The sequence below is a fragment of the Moschus berezovskii genome, chromosome 7 (genome assembly GCF_049115385.1).
Source record: "Moschus berezovskii isolate FMDL1 chromosome 7, NW_MosBer_1.0, whole genome shotgun sequence".
NCBI lineage: Eukaryota > Metazoa > Chordata > Mammalia > Artiodactyla > Moschidae > Moschus > Moschus berezovskii.
In genome coordinates this window covers 70,513,428-70,525,866 of record NC_142466.1, presented here as the reverse complement: position 1 = coordinate 70,525,866, position 12,439 = coordinate 70,513,428, and positions in this window count along the sequence as shown.

The following is a 12,439-nucleotide window of genomic DNA, read 5'->3' as shown; positions in this document are numbered from 1 at the left end:
CTAGGTTGGTCATAACTTTCCTTCCAAGGAGTAAGCATCTTTTAATTTCATGGCTGCAGTCAGCATCCGCAGTGATTCTGGAGCCCAGAAAAATGAAGTCTGACACTGTTTCCACTGTTTCCCCATCTATTTCCCATGAAGTGATGGGACCGGATGCCATGATCTTAGTTTTCTGAATGTTGAGCTTTAAGACAACTTTTTCTCTCTCCTCTTTCACTTTCATCAAGAGGCTTTTGAGTTCCTCTTCACTTTCTGCCATAAGGGTGGTGTCATCTGCATATCTGAGGTTATTGATATTTCTCCCGGCAATCTTGATTCCAGCTTGTGCTTCTTCCAGCCCAGTGTTTCTCATGATGTACTCTGCGTATAATTTAAATAAGCAGGGTGACAATATACAGCCTTGATGTACTCCTTTCCCGATTTGGAACCAGTCTGTTGTTCCATGTCCAGTTCTAACTGTTGCTTCCTGACCTGTATATAGGTTTCTCAAGAGGCAGGTCAGGTGGTCTGGTATTCCCATCTCTTTCAGAATTTTCCACAGTTTATTGTGATCCACACAGTCAAAGTCTTTGGCATAGTCAATAAACAGAAATAGATGTTTTTCTGGAATTCTCTTTCTTTTTCAATAATCCAGTGGAGGTTGGCAATTTGATCTCTGGTTCCTCTGCCTTTTCTTAAACCAGCTTGAACATCTGGAAGTTCGCAGTTCACGTATTACAATACCCTATACTGACTTGCAAACAAAATTGAGAAATAAGTTTGAAGGAAAAAGCAAACTTGATTCTCTGCTTGACTTACAGAACTAATGAGCAAAGTAACAACAGAAGGGAGAGGAAGAGGCACTTCTGGGTGGAAGGGAGAAGGGTAGGTTTGGGACACTTGGTATAAATATGCATGTGAGGGACTTCCCTGGAGGTCCAGTGGCTAAGACCAGGCTACTAATGCAGGGGCCCCAGGTTCAATCCCTGGTCAGGGAACTAGATCCAACACACTGCAACTAAAGATCCCACATGCTGCAACAAAGATTGAAGGTTCCACAAGGCATAGACAAAGTAAATAAATATTTTAAAATAAATATACAGGTGAAACCGTTCATTAGGTAGGAGGAGAGGCAGCTCTGAGGCTAAGTGTGGGTCTGGGCTGGAGATAGAAATCCAGAAGCCATTCTGAGTGAGGAAAGACTGACTAGGTAGACTCCTGAAGAAGAGAGTGTGCAGAGGATTGAGCAGTGGAGGAGTGAGCCTTGTGCAGCTGCCCTGGAAGGACAGAGAAGCAGGGTGTGTCCTGAGGAGGAGAGACCCACAGAGCTGAAGGCCCAGAGCAGTGTGTGAAAATGAGGAGCAAGAACTCAGTGGGGGACATGTGAAGCAGGGGGAATGCTAGAGAAAACAGATTTGGTGGCCAAGGGATGATGGGGAAACAGAGGAGGCAAAAATGGATCTTTTCTTGAAAAAGTTCAGTTGTTAAAAGCAGATGAAAGGGGCTTCCCTGATAGCTCAGTGGTAAAAACTCTGACTGCCAGTGCAGGAGACACAGGTTCAATCCCTGGTCTGGGAAGATCCCACATTCCTTGGAGCAACTAAGCCTATAGGCCACAACTACTGAGCCTATTGTCTATAGCCCAGGAACCACAACTACTGAGCCTCTGATCCAAAACTACTGAAGTCCATGCACCCTAGATCCTGTGTTCTGCAACAAGAGAAGCCACTTCAATGAGAAGCCCACTCACTGCAATTAGAGAAAAGCCTGCACAGCAGTGAAGACCCAGCACAGCCATACATAAATAAATAAATAAAATTATATATATTTTAAAAAGCAGCTGGAAAATGGACCATGGGCTGGGGGTAGGGGGAGTTGTCCTAAAGTTGAGGGGTTCCAAAGAAGTGCAAGTTTGGAAGAGGAAGTGGGTGTAGGTCAGGGTGTGACCATCAAGGGTGCCTATAAATGGAACAACTGAGAACCTTGGGAGAAGCAGACTCTTTGGCCACTTGACACCAAAACAGGTCTTCAGTGGCTGGGGTTGAGGAGCTTGGATGGACAGCAAGAAAATAACCAAGGAACAAGGAGATTGCAGCGGGGTTCATTCATCTGAAATATGTCTAGACTAGATGCCATGTACTTTAGGTCTCTCAAGTTTAAATGGCCTTTCACAGCTGGGTGAGGTTGAGCAACAGGCCTTGATTACAGAGAAAATTAAACCCAGCACTAAAGTAACTCAGTCACTTGACTAAAGAAAACCATTATGGTTTTGCATAATTCATATATAAGTGGAAATTAAGTTTAAAGAAAAAAAGGTGACATCACATTTAAAAATATGATACCATGAAAAGAAGTTGGGCTAATGTTACTTGTGGTTGAAGAAGAACTTTCAATACATTAAAATACACACTTATTTAGTACCTACCACAAATAAGGAGGAAAAGATGCAATTTTTATTCTACTCTTGTTCTTGTTTTTAAAGCCAGTTTCCATGCTTGGGTAATGAGTCAGTGTTCAGTCTGTCGAAATGGATGAGGACATGTGGGAAGGTCTTAAAAACAAAACCAATGAGGGATTTTTTTTTTTTTTTTGGCAGGAAATGGCAAGGAAGAACTTAGTTTTGGAGAAACTAGGGTACCCAGAGAGCTGGGTCTTAAGGTCAAGGTCAAGGATTGGATATAGTTCCTAGAACTGAGATGCTGGGGCCTGGGACCTCAGTAGCTAGTTCATCTGTGCTTGGCCCCTCCTGAAGTTGATTCCTGCAAAACCTCCTCCAACCTAGAACTCTGATTAATTTTTTGTCATGGCTCCATGTTCTAGTTACAGCGGACTATTCTTAGTTCCTCTAAAGGATCGTGTTCTCTCCTCCAGGCCTTGACACAGGCGGTTTCCTGAACCTGCACACTCCCTTTTTCCCTACAGCCACCATGCTGAGCCCCTGCCTTCTGCAGGTCCTTCTGCAAGTCCTTCAGGGTAGAAGTCACTTCCTCTCAGGACCTTCTCTGATCTCCCCAATAGCCTTCTCTACGTTCATGAGTGACCCTCTTTATTCCCCCCTTTATGGAACCGCCTCTTCTCTTGTCTGTCTTTCTATAGAGTGTGAGCTCCTTTGGATTGGAACCATCAGGAGTACCTGCTGCTGCTGCTGCTGCTAAGTCACTTCAGTCGTGTCCGACTCTGTGTGACCCCATAGACAGCAGCCTACCAGGCTCCCCCGTCCCTGGGATTCTCCAGGCAAGAACACTGGAGTGGGTTGCCATTTCCTTCTCCAGTGTGTGAAAGTGAAAAGTGAAAGTGAAGTCACTCAGTCATGTCTGACTCGTAGCGACCCCATGGACTGCAGCCCACCAGGCTCCTCCGTCCATGGGATTTTCTAGGCAAGAGTACTGGAGTGGCTTGCCATTGCCTTCTCCGTGGGAGTACCTAGTCAGTGCTAAACCCAGGGCAAAGTTCTAGGGACATTATGGTGAATAAACAAGACAGAACAGGCCTCTGCCCTTATATGGCTTAGAGCCTTGTAGTGTAACTGTGTCCTCCAGGACAAAGAGCTCCTTGAGAGCAGGGCCTCAACTGTTTCCTCTTATATCCGTAGCACCAAGCACAGAACTTAACAATTCATCAGTTCAGTTCAGTTCAGTCGCTCAGTCGTGTCCGACTCTTTGCGACCCCATGAATCACAGCACACCAGGCCTCCCTGTCCACCACCAACTCCTGGAGTTCACTCAAACTCATGTCCATCGAATCGGTGATGCCTTCCAGCCATCTCATTCTCTGTCGTCCCCGTCTCCTCCTGCCCCTAATCCCTCCCAGCATCAGAGTCTTTTCCAGTGAGTCAACTCTTCACATGAGGTGGCCAAAGTATTGGAGCTTCATTCATAGGTGCTGATAAACATTTTCTGAATGGCTAAGCGCAGGAAAGGAAAGATGACAGTGAAGACTGAGGCATAATTGACTTCACATATTTACTCTTCAGGCTGCATTCAGCCTCTTAGGTGAACACGACCATTCCCTGAAGTCAGCTTTCTGGAAAGTTCCTCTGAGGAAGAAGTGAAGTATTAATCCACCCAAGCTCCCCAACCCCCAGCCGCCAAGGACCTGCCCTGGTGTCAAATGGCCAAAGAGTCTGCTTCTCCCAAGGTTCTCTCAGTTGCTCCATTTATAGGCACCATTGATGGACACACCCTGACTTACATACACCCAGTTCCTGCTTCCTCAACCTTGGTCCTCATCCCTGGAACAGAAGCATCAGTTTTATACTGTCCCTGAGCGAACAAGCCCACTGTCACACCTGGGGCAGTATGGGAGGTGGAAGTCACGTCACACTATCTCTGTTGGAAGTACAGAGATACTGGGGTACACACCATACCTGCCTCCACTTTCCAAATGCTACCTCACTCACCCATCCAACAAATGATTCTTGGGTTGCTGCATGCCAGGCACCATGCCAAGAACCAGGAATAGAATGGGGAACAAAGAGCATGGGGCCTCTTCCTATAAACTGTATTTTACAGTAAATGTAGCTTATGATAAAAGTAAACTATATTCACACATTGCTATAAAATCATGAACTGTAATAAGGAGGGCATGAAGGAAAGCTGTGGAGTGCTGTGTGTGACTAACAGGGGGACATTCTTCACACAGGTTGTCAGGAAGGGTCTGTCTGAAGCATCCACACGGAAGCCGAGACCCCATCCCAAATTCCTTCCACATAATAATAATAATGTATTTGCAAGCTTGACCCCCACAGGAGGTTGCAACAGTAGTGTCCTGGGAAAAAAATAGCAGTGTTTGGAGTAAGCGAAGCCCAGGTTCTACTCCCGGCCCTGTTCCTCCTCAACTTCCTGCTGAATGGAAACAGCCACCACCAGAGGGCAGCAGTGAGAACCGTGCGAGACCAGGCATGTGAGACCGGCCTGCCCAGAGTTCTTGCCCCAGAGACTTAGAGAGAAAGAAGCCTCGTCCTGAGCTCCTGCCCGCTGGCCTGCTTCCACTGCCTGTGGCCTGGAGGACCGTCCCCCTCCTCATATCTCATCTGGACAGTCTGCCTGTCACCAGCCTCATCTCCTCCTCACCCTCCAGCATACCCCGCTGTCTGGAAGGTCCTACCCCCTCAGCACCCCGGTGAAGGGCAGTGGGTCTAGGGAACTCCCTGGCCATCCAGTGACTAAACTAGATACTCTTACTGTGGTGGCCCAGTTTCAATCCTTGGTCAGGGAACTAAGATCCTGCAAGCTGTGCAGAGCAGCCAAAAAAAAAAAAAAAACAGTGAATCTGTTGTCTCCCCTTCATCCTCTCACTCATAACTTCCAAGAGTCCCCAAAACTTTAACAACTTTCACTCCTTCTCCCCATGATGTCCTTGAAAATATCATCCATTCACAGGGCTTCAAGATGTACACCCTCATGGGTAACTCCCAGATATTCATCACCAACCCCAGTCTGACTGCTTACCTGGTTGCCTGCTCAGCTCACAGCCATCTCTAGAAACAGCCCCAGTACACCAGAACGCCCTATAACAACCCGGTCTCAACTATGTGATACTGCCAACTCAAGCCCAACCAGACTGACCCTAATGTGTTAAAAGATAATATTCCAATATTTCAAGCACATGAAAAGTTGCTCAGTGTCATTAACTATCAGGAAAATGCAAATCAAAGTCACAGTGAAATACCACCTCGGACTCAGTAGGATGTCTAAAATCAGAAAGATAAGGTGTGGAGAGATTCATACACTGCTGATGGAATGTAAAATGGTGCAGCCACTTTGGGAAACAGTCTGGTAGTTCTTCAAAAGGTTATTCATCTCATTATCATATGGCCCAGCAACTCTACTCCTCAATATATTCCCGAGAGAAATAAAAAATGTGTCCACAAAAAATTTGTATTTGACTCTCCTCTCCAAACCTGAGCACCCAAGTCCACCTTTTAATCACAGTGCTTATAAGTCCAAACACCCAAGTGGGGGCTCTTCAGCACATGACTGCCATTCTCTGCCCAGACATTTTCACAGTTCTTGTGTTTGGTGTTCTGAGTTGAATTATGACCCCTCCCCTAAGTGCGTATGTTGAAGTCCTCATGCCCAGTCCCTCAGAATGTGACCTTACATGGGAAAAGGGTCATTGCAGATGCATTAAGTTGAGTTCATTGGAGTGGGCCGTAATCCAAGATAAACGTCCCTATAGAAAGGGGAAATTTGTGCACAAACGCATACACAAGAACGCCACTTGAAGAGACACAGGGAGAAGATGGCCATCTACCAGCCAGGGAGAGAGGCCTGGAACAGATCCTTCCATCACAGCCCTCAGGAGGAACCAACCCTGCAGACACCTTGACCTTGGACTTCCAGTCTCCAGAACTGTGAGATGACACATGTCCACTGTTTGATATGACACATATCACCCAGGCTCTGGTATTTGGTTACGGCGGCCCCAGGAAGCTAATACACGTGTGTAAAACTCACTGAGGAGTTGTGCACTGAGTGCCAGTGTGTGAGGCACAGCAAAGGGACTCGGGCCTACAGCCCAGAGCTCTCACTTCCTGGCAGGCAAGGCGAGGCAGGGAGCAGAGCTGCCAGAGCCAGGGCAGTGAGAATGAGGCCATCAGAGTCATTGAACAAGGAGCGCAGGGAGGAAAGTCTCCTGTCTGCTGGGTCACTGGGGAGGCTGATGCCTTTGCACTGGCTCTTGAAACTGGGATGGGTCTTTTTTTGCTTGTGTTTTGTCTGTTTACTATTTATTTTTGGCTGCATCGGGTCTTAGCTGCAGTATGCAGGATCTTTGCTGTGGCACGTGGGCTTCCCTCTAGTTGAGGCTCGGTAGTTGCTGTGCGTGGTCTTAGTTGCCCCACGGCATGGGGGATCTTAGCTCCAGGACCAGAGATGGAACCTGTGTCCCCTGCATTGGTAGGCAGACTCTAACCACTGGACCACCAGGGAAGTCCCTGGGATAGATTTGCTTATGCAGATGGAGGAAGAGTGCAGACAGAGGAGGGAGCGCAAGCCAGGCGAAACACACAGGAATGTTCAGATGGCTAGGAGGGTGTGTGGGGACTAGGGGAAGGAAGGAAGCCTGGAAAGGAGAATTGGGATGTGGTGTACATGAACTTGAGGGGAGTGGTGCCAGAAAGTCACTGAAAGTTCCTGAGTGGCATCAGGAGAGCCCAGCTGTGGTGAGGTCCCTTGAGCAGCCTAGAGAGGATGGGTCCTGGGTGGGACACTGACAAGTGGCCCATGATGTGGGAACTTGGATTTCCTTAGCCTCATTTCTTCCATTTCCCTCTGTCTTCCTCCTGTTGAAGCACCTGTATTGTGGAGCGCTCTGAGTTTCAAAAGTTCCATCCAGGTAAGGGATCCTCTGAGATGAGCTCATCCAAGCTCAGTGGACTGGGTCCTGTAGTCTAGTTACTGGCTCATCCCTGGCCTTTTCCCCTCGATTAGTACAAGGCAAGGAGAGAAGTACAAGTGCTCTGCACTTGGGGGCCTTGCAACAGTCACCCTGACTGTTCCCTCATTTGAAAGATGGGGTGGGAATCCTCACACTGCCTCTCTGGAACAAGATAATGGATGTGAGCTCTGCAAATGGCAGCATAATATGGAAAACCTGGGGACCATCATCCTTGTGTCAGAAGTGGGGCTTAGGACAAATCAGGCCTGAGCTTAGCAGAGAGGTTGTAGAATAGGATGTCAACTGGCAGGGAGCACCAGGTGGCTACAGAAACAGGATAACAATGGATTGGTGTCCCAGCAGGCAGGGAACCAAATGACAGATCAGGGACGAGGCAGGGTCCTGACCTAGCACTGGAATGGACAAAGTCAAGGAATTCCCTTCCTTAGAGGCTGGCTGGAATCCTGAGGACTACTTGCTTCCCCGGGTTCCTGTCACCCATTCTGACTCCTCCAGTGCCCGAGCACCCACTCTGCTCAGATGCCCACTTCTTACCCACTTGCTGCTGCTGCAGCAGCTCCTTGGTGCACTGCTGTGCAGAACCCTGACTGCATGCAAGCCAGCCTAGTCTGCCACTGAGAGAAGCCCACGGTGTAGGCTGTTCCCAGTAGTTCTCCACATTACCCCTCATGGTGTCCAGCACTTTCACACTCATTAACACAGAAAGTGCAGGGCAGCCCCAATTTAGGAATGGAAAACTGAGTTCCAAGAAGCAAAGCGTCTTTTGCTGGCTCACTAAGTGGTTGGTATATGGCAGGGCTGCCTCTCTCAGTGTGAAAGTATTATGATTAAGAGTGGTAGTTGTATTTGTAGAATGTTCATTGTTTGCCTACACTCCTAAAGCATTTCATGGTTTCAATTCTGAAAACTAGCTCTGTTCTTCGGAGAAGGCAATGGCAACCCACTCCAGTACTCTTGCCTGGAAAATCCCATGGACGGAGGAGCCTGGTGGGCTGCAGTCCATGGGGTCGCTAAGAGTCTGACACGACTGAGCAACTTCCCTTTCACTTTTCACTTTCATGCATTGGAGAAGGAAACGGCAACCCACTCCTGTATTCTTGCCTGGAAAATCCCAGGGATGGGGGAGCCTGTTGGGCTAACGTCTATGGGGTCACTCAGAGTCGGACACAACTGAAGCGACTTAGCAGCAGCAGCAGCAGCAGCTCTGTTCTTACTCTGCCCTGAACCTCATGTTAGCCTGCATCTACTTTGCTCCAGACTGAGAATAGGTCCACTAACTTTCTCATTAGAACAGTCAGGAGCCAGACAGCCCTAAGGAGGAGCATTTAGCCATCGGCAGAAGCTGAAAATTTGGGCAGAACTGGGTTGGAACTCCAGCCAGGCTGGCTATTTACTGGCTACTTGGAGGCTCTTCACCTCTAAATCTGGCAGTTTCCACAGCTGTGAAGTGAGGAATAGTTTCCCTCCCTCCAACTCAGAACATTAGTGCCCCCCAGGGGCAGATATACATCCTGCACATGCTAAGGTGAGTCTATAATGCTATAGATACTCCCCAGACTGACTAGTCTGACTTGTTCAGTCGCTCAGTCGTGTCAAACTCATTGTGACCCCATGGACTGCAGCACCCCAGGTTTCCCTGTCCTTCACCATCTCCTGGAGCTTGCTCAAACTCATGTCCATCGAGTCAGTGATGCCATCCAACCATCTTGGCCTCTGTCATCCCCTTCTCCTCCTGCCTTCAATCTTTTCCAGCATCAGGGTCTTTTTCTAAAGAGTTGGCTCTTTGCATCATGTGGCCAAAGTATTGGAGCTTCAGCATCAGTTCTTTTAATGAATATTCGGGGTTGATTTCCTTTAGGATTGACTGGATTGATTTCCTTGCAGTCCAAAGGGACTCTCAAGTCTTCTCCAACACCGCAGTAGTAAAATGGATTTCCTAGTATCCCTGTTGCAATTTTTGGAAGACACTTCATTCACCAGCAGTCTTAGTGGTACAGCCCTCACGCACACTTGTCCAGGTAACTGTAACCACCTCCTCACTGACCTCTTGTTACAGGTTAATCCCCTTCTACTCCATCAGCCTAAGGCACAGCTTTCATAGTTTCCACCAACCCAAACCTTTACCTGCTCCTCAGGAAGGCAGGGCAAGTGGGAGTAACAGCTTTAGTAAATACTATCATGTCTATTGCTGGTTAGAACTTATGAGTATATATACCTCATTCTGATGTATATAGCTATATCAGGGCTGCAAGCTCACTTAAGCTTGGGTTCCTATTTTCAGTCGAGGAACTGAAGGTTCCCAGAAGGGAAATGACTCAGGAGAGTCAAATACCAGCTAGTGGCCAGGCTGGGGCTAGAACAGATCTCTGGGCTCTCTTTGAGGCTTCCCTCACCACACCTCCACTCCCCTTCTCCAGGGCTGGGCTGAGGCAGTGTTCTAACGAACATACACAAGCTGGTCTGCTTCAAGTCCCCTTAACAAGACCGAGTAAGGGTCATTTTCTTTGTAATGCCCTTCTGACACCTCTGAGACAAGTTGTAATATACTTGGAGATTACAAAGCTGACCTAATTGGCTCTAGAAAGAACTTCTACACTTGCTTCAATCTTGGTGGCTTTCCTGCAGAGCAACTGTTTGGCAGGTGAAGAAGCTGAAGTCAGTTGGTAACTTGACTCCCTTTCCAAACTGTCAACACAATGGTATCACCAGTCTCATTAAAATTGATGTCAGCACAACTTGACAGGACTGGAGAAAAGGGAAGGTCACAGCCTAGGGACAGAGCCACTTCTGTGGTTCTGTCTCATCTTTCTCTGATAGGAGGGTGATGCAGCCCAAATAGGATGCCAGAAATGAAAACAACTCTAACTCTGCTAACGTGTGCTAGGTAGGAATCCCAGCGGTGGTGATGTGGAGCGTGGGCTAGCATTTTACACAAAGTGCCCTGCATTACCATCAGAAGTGTTATTCACTCTTTAGGGCCTGGGTTCCTACAGCAGGAGTAAACTAAAGGTAAGAGCCAAGTTGAGAACAGGGCCAGGTTCTTTCACTACTTCATCAGGAAACCTTGGGCCAGTCCCTGATGCTTTCCCACACCTTGGTTTCCCCGTATGTACAAGAAGCAATAGTTCTTGTTTTCTAAATATTTATTTGGCTGCTTCAGGTCTTAGTTGCATCATGTGAGATCTTCCATTGGTGGGACACAGCCTCAGAGCACACAGGCTAACTCAGTTGTGGCATGTGGGCTGAGCTGCTCTGCAGCATGTTGGATCTCAGTTCCCTGACCAGGGATTGAATCCGCACCCCCTGCATTGCAAGGCTGATTCTTAACCACTGGACCACCAGGGAAGTCCCTAACCCTTCCTTTATTTTTAAAAGACAAATGCAATCATGACATTCCATGTCACACAGAACAGGGTCGTTACTCTGGTTGGAGGGCAGCTGTGTGTGGGAAAGACACCTCTCCCCATCCTGCTGGAGCAGGTAAGGACCAGTTAGTTATCCAGCCCATCACAGCTCCCACCCAGCTCAGATGTTTAAAACTCACTGCAAAAGCTGGGCACAAGTCCACTCCATGAACGTCTCCTTCAGAGGAGAGGTAACTCCAGAAACAGGGTTTGCTCTGTGACCTCATCACCAAAAAGCCTGTTTCTCAAGAAGTTTGTCTTCAGTCAAGAGCAACTGGGCCTCAAGGCCCTATCAGAGATCTGCACATTACAGGCTTCTAGAAAATTTCATTTTAAGACAAGGAAAAGCAGGTCTGATAGTTTCCTAGAAATCCTCACTGGCTACAGGTCATAGGTCAAAATGACATTTTGTAAAGTGAATGCACAGAAAAGCTCTGCTGTTCAAGCCCTCCTGGGATAAGGTCCCAAATCACTGCTCCTGTCTCACCTGCCATTCCTCTCTTCTTCCTTTCTCTAGTTAAACTTGCCTATTTGAAGCCAAGTGTACACAGCTCCCTACCTCTGACCTCTGTCCATCATGTTCTTCCCTCCTTTCTCCATTTGTATTTCTAAAGTCTGCATGTGTGGCTGAAATACTTCCCTTTCTAAGGGAACTTCCTAACCCTCCCTTCCCACCTCTGAATTGCCTACTGGACCACTTGTTCGAGGTCTTGGTAAGTATCACTCCCACATGTCTTCTCTTCCTTACATTTCTGGTGAGCATCCAAGGGCTGGCTTGTCTCTATCCCAACCCCCTCCCTCTTGCCCAGCCAAGGAGAGCCTGGCATATCCCAGGAGCTTGGAAGATATCAAGTTCTATAAACTTGAAAAAGCAGGAAAACAAAATCATCCGAAGTTACTGTTCGTTATTTGACAATATATGCTAAACCTAAGGATGCTTAGGTTGTACAGATCACTTTATCATGTATTGAAGGTGTGCCAAAGGGCAATGATTAAGACCTTGTGGTTGGGGAAAATATGTCAAACCAGAAATTAATGTTCCTAACATTCCTTTGTAAAAAACAACTTCCACTCTAAAGCCTAGTTGTTGTCGCCCAGTCACGTCCAGCGCTTTGTGACCCCACGGACTACAGCACGCCAGGCTTCCCTGTACTTCACCATCCCTGGGAGCTTGCTCAAACTCATGTCCGTTGAGTTGGTGATGCCATTCAACCATCTCATCCTCTGTCATCCCCACGCCAGGCTTCCCTGTACTTCACCATCCCTGGGAGCTTGCTCAAACTCATGTCCAGTGAGTTGGTGATGCCATTCAACCATCTCATCCTCTGTCACCCCCTTCTCCTGCCTTCAATCTTTCCCAGCATCAGGAGGCTCCACTGACACTATGTAACTTTTACTAGAACTAAATTCAGATTAGGTTCCAATCTTTAACATTGCTTTTACATGTGTAAAAACCCACTCATTCCAGTAGCTTACAGCTAAGAGTTACCAATACAATCCTCAGATCTTCCACTACAAAAATTATTGACAACAGTCACACGTGTATTGAACCACCGCATACAGACTGCAGAGTATTTTACTCTTCCCCCAAATCCTTTTAAGATCTGTGTGAGCAAATTTCCATCTTTCTGCCAAAAAAGAAAAAAAAAGAAGCC